This window comes from Rissa tridactyla, chromosome 17 (assembly GCF_028500815.1).
Source record: "Rissa tridactyla isolate bRisTri1 chromosome 17, bRisTri1.patW.cur.20221130, whole genome shotgun sequence".
In the NCBI taxonomy this organism is placed as follows: Eukaryota; Metazoa; Chordata; class Aves; order Charadriiformes; family Laridae; genus Rissa; species Rissa tridactyla.
This window is the reverse complement of record NC_071482.1, coordinates 1,652,424-1,656,926: the sequence shown is the minus strand read 5'-3', so window position 1 is coordinate 1,656,926 and position 4,503 is coordinate 1,652,424. Positions and strand designations below refer to the sequence as shown.

The 4,503-nt window shown below is 60.5% G+C and overlaps 1 long non-coding RNA gene across 1 annotated transcript; it reads left to right on the top strand.

The window, feature by feature from the left end:
- The first annotated feature begins 417 nt into the window (after nucleotides 1–417).
- On the top strand, nucleotides 418–4,256 carry LOC128918709 (uncharacterized). The gene is made up of 3 exons (XR_008469667.1): nucleotides 418–3,510; nucleotides 3,689–3,878; nucleotides 4,126–4,256. It is a non-coding gene; the product is annotated as an uncharacterized LOC128918709 (long non-coding RNA).
- Nucleotides 4,257–4,503: the final 247 nt, after the last annotated feature.

Below are 4,503 nucleotides of genomic sequence, written 5' to 3'. Positions count from 1 at the left end.
TGGCCCCGGCTTTTCAGAGGCGTGGGGCTGGGATGTGTGGGGCTGGGCGTGCCCTGCCCTAGGCCTCTTTGTCTTTGTTCTTGGCCCCAGGAGCAGTTTGGGAGAAGAACCACCGGGGAACGCGGGAGGAAGGGGCCTTTTCCAGGCATTGGGTTGTGCTTGCAAGCGGGGCCTGGGTCCTGCCCTGGAAGCCCTGTTTCTGGGTGGCCATTTTATTGCCTTGAGCTGGGCCATCGCCCCGGAAGCGGAGCTGTGGCCTCTGTTTTTTTGCCTCCCTCTGGGCCACTGGGTACTATGGCGGTGGCAAAAATAGGTCTAAGGTGGCTGAGCCTGGGGGGGTAAAGGGTAGGAGGGGGGAAGGATGGCTGGGGAGTGCTGTGGGGACCTCCCTCTGGGGGCTGGCATTCCTCTCTCCTCCGGGCGGAGGAGTTGGTGCTTGAGTGTGCCCTCCTTCTTTGGAAGCAGCTCCTGGAGAAGAAACACAAGGCATGGTGAGGAAGTGCGAGGCAAGAGCGGGTGAGAGGAGGAGTGGGAGGTTGGAGAGGGGGAAGGACAAAGGTGCTCTGGGCAAAGGGACCTTTTTGTTAGTGGGTCTGTGGTCACGCAAGACCATTGCCAGCACCTTTGTGCCCCGGCTGGCTTTGCGCTGGGCGACCTCCCTGTAACCAGGGCTCAGGTCTTTGGCCTTTTGCCATGTTGCCCTATGGTTTGGCTGCCCGGAGTGAGTGGCAACCCTGTAAGGAGGGCAAGGGCCACCGTCTCCGCACCCAAGGGGGAAATGGAGTTTGCTGGACCCCAAGCCCACCCTGTAAGCAAGGGAGGGCCATTTCCCCAGCTCCCTCCTCCGGCCCTGGCAGCGTTCTGTCTGCTGGCGGCCTGGCCTGTGTGCCCCCCGGGAGTCAGGCGCGTGATGCTGTTTGCCCCTTGGCCACCCGTGAAGCCCCTTGGCGTGTTGAGGCCCCTCACGCCTCCATGCAGCCCCAACGGGGTGGGTCTGAGGCTCTCCCCTCCCGCTCGCTGGTAGGGATGGCTCCCCAGACACAGGGGCTGCGCAGAGCTCGCTCTCCCTTCTCAGAAGTTCTGTTTGTCCCTGTTTGTGTCTGTGTCTGTGTCTGTAGGAGTGAGAGAGCAAATGAGTTTCTTGTTTAGGCCCCTGTTAAAATTACTGCAGCGTACTTAGCTTAAACTTCCCAGGAGGGAGAGAGGGCTCTGTGCAGCAAAAAGGGGGTCCCCTCTGAGGCCACGAGCGGAGGGAGGGTCCGGGCTTGCCCCTCCTTTCTAAGGACAGAGCGAAGCCGCTTAGTCGTAGAGTGCGGTCAAGGCGACCTGCCCGTAGTCAGGGGCCGGGTCTCTGCCTGCGCGGCTGCCTGTCCTGCTGGCGACCTGCCAGCGTGACAGCCCCGTACTCGGGGCATGTGTCACGAGTCCGTGGAGCCCTGTGTCCCCAGGAGCAGCCCGTCCTCCCTGTAAGCAGGGCTGGGGAGGCTGCTTTAGCCAGCCAACAGGAACGAGCCCTCCCTGGCTCTTTTGAGGGTGCAGGTTGAGGAAGTGCTGTGCTGGAGGGTGCAGGCCTGCCTTTGGCGCTGCTTTTGGCTAGGGTGACCTCCCCGTGGTTGGGGTCGAGGTCCCCCCCGGGCTCCCGAAGAGATGGTGTTGTGCTGCAGCCAGGCTGGCCGGCCCGTAAGTGGGGCGCAGGTTGGAGCCTCGGGCTCTGTGGAGCTTGTTGGGAGTGCCGAGCCAAGGGGGACCGCCCTGTAAGTAGGGCTGTGCCTGTCCCCTGGGCTTGGCGGGACCCCCTGTAATCAGGCGGGTATCTCTTTCAGAGGCATGGGGGCCTTTGGCTGTGAAGCTCCGCTGCCTGGCTGTTGAGTCTCGTTCCTGTTGCTGTGGGGGAAGGCTGAGCTCTCTGGCTCCCTGGGTGTCGACCTGCCTGTAATCAGGGTCCAGGTCTGGAAGCCTTTGTGCTCCACTGGCAGCCTGTGTGGGGTGACCGCCTCGTTAGCGGGTGCGGGTCAGGGTGCCCCTGAATCAGAGAGAAGGAGCCTCTGAGGGCCTTTGGGACCAGGGCTGCCCTGTAAGTCAGCCCTGGGCGTGCCCTGGGAGTGCCGAGCCGAGGGCGACCACCCTGTAAATAGGGCTGTGCGTGTCCCCTGCAGTTGGCAGGATGTGCTGGGAGGGACCCCCTGTAGTCAGGTGGGTGTCCCTGGTCCTGGCCCTTCAAGGGCAAAAATTTGGAAGTTGTATCTTCTTAACACAGAATTGCAATGGCTTCTAAAAACCCAGGGAACGGCATTGAGCCAAGTACCTCCCCCAAAGTCATAAAAACCTTCCCAAAAGTGCCAAGGATGCTCTTGTTTGACTGCATCCCTGGTGACAGGGAGCTCCCTTTGCTTAGAGTGCCTCACTTTGCTTTTCTCTTTCCCTTTCTTCAGCCTGCCACTCCTCCTCCTATTCGCTCTTGCCTCGTGGTTCCACACACACGTTTGATGCCTGTTCTTTCTTTCTTTCTTTCTTTCTTGTCTAGGAGATGTTGCTGGGGGGGACGGTGCAGTCTTTTCACAGGAGTGCAAGCGCCTCCGCCCGGAGAACAGGGGGAAGCCGGCCCTCGGAGAGACCTCCCCACGGCGGTCCCCGGTCCCTGGTTTCTGGCCGTCCTTCCCCCCTTCGCCCCCTACCCCCCTTGGCTTAGACATCTTGGGCGCCGCGTGGTGCCCAGCATCCTGGGGGCTTTACAGAGGAGAGGCCCTGGCCCTGTTTCTGGGGGGGCGGCCCAGTTCAATGACATTAAGCCCAGTGCCAGGGTTTCCTGGGCAGGACCCGGGCCCTGCTTGCAGGCCCGTGGAAAGGGCCCCTTCCCCCCCAGCTTTTGCCTTCCCCAGGGGTTCTCTTTCTCCCCAGCTGAGAGCAGAGGCAAAGGGGACCAGGGCACGATAGGGTAGGGCAGGGCAGGGCAGGGCAGGGCAGCGCAGCAGGTTTAGGGTGGCAAGCGTCACTTGCAGGCCCCAAACACCAGCCACTTCCCAAACAGCTGCTCTGCATTGAAGCGGCAGCTTCTCCCAAGTGGCAAGGAACCCACCTCAGAACGTTCTTCTGCCCAAGCCCCTAAAACCTCCCAGGAAAAGCCCTTGCTAGTTACCAGCCACTGCTGCCGGGTCTCCTGCCTTCAGGGCAGAAAGTACACTCTTAATAGTGCTCTGCTGGCAGCCGGTGTGGGGTGACCACCCTGTTAGTGGGTGCGGGTCAGGGTGTCCCTGAATCGGAGAGAAGGAGCCTCTGAGGGCCTTTGGGACCAGGGCTGCCCTGTAAGTCAGGGCCGGACCAGTTCCCTGCAGTCCCAGGCACTTTGAATTCCAGGCAGCGGCTCGAGCCCCCTGTAAGCAGGGGTGCAGCCTCTTTGGCCGCCACTGTGCATGCCCAGCCCTATTTGCCCAGGGCGTCCACCTCCGAGCCCAGCTCTGGCACCAGCTGGAACTCCACAGGCGGCAGCGCTGGGACTGGAACACCAATGTGGTGAGAAAAGCCGATCTGCGAGGTTTCTTGCAGGGGGGTGGGGGTGTGTGGTGGGAGGACGGCCGGGGTCGGACGGTGCTCTGGAGAGCTCCCTGCGGGGACCAGCCCGGCGTCCCTCTGTCCTCCAGGCAGGAAGCGGGGGCTTCTCGGTCCTGAGCGCGTCCTCCTGCCTTTGCAGCAGCTGATGGTGGAGCCGTCGTTTGTGGAAGGAACCGCCAGGCAAGAGCGAGGGAGAAGAGGAGCAGCAGCAGACTGAAGAAAGGGCACGAGAAAGGCACTCTTGGGCAGGGGATCTCCCTGTCTTCGGAGCTGCGGTCGCCTAAAGCATCCCTGGCCCTTTGGGGATGTTTTCTGTGCCTCTGGAGCAGGTACTTGGCTCATGGCAGTTCCCGAGATTTTTAGGAGTGCTCCGATTCTGTGTTAAGATGATGTGACTTCCCAAAGTTGTCTCAAAACTACTTTTTGTAGCTTGATACTGCTGCACCAGATGTGGGGAGTGGAGGGGCTGCGCAGACACCCAGAGTGTCCTTTGAGGCTGTGTGCACCCCGGGGAACGAGTACTCGGGAGCAGGGATTTTAAGGTGGTTTCCCCTGTTCTGAATGCTTCTCTTTCAGCACTTGCACAGGCGAGGAAGCCGCTGGACCTCAGCCTCTGGAAGAAGATGTTCCTTCTCCCTGTCCCGAAACAGCTTCTGTTGTCTCCCTTTTCGCAGCTATTCAGTGCTGCAGGCACCCAATAAAATGCTTTCTCCGATGGTGTGTTAGTGTGTTAGCTTTAGCTACTTTCCTGCCTAGCTGTACTTTAGCTGATGCCAGCAAAATTGCACCGCACACGTGATGTGTGCAGAGCAAATGGGTGGGTTTTTGAGGGCGGGCAAGGCCACAGCCCTGACCATCACAGCCTCTATCGTTCTGCCTCAGGAGGCTGAGGAGGGCTATGGATAATTGCAGTATTCCCATTTGCTTCAGAGCAGCACTGCAAGCTTGCACCTT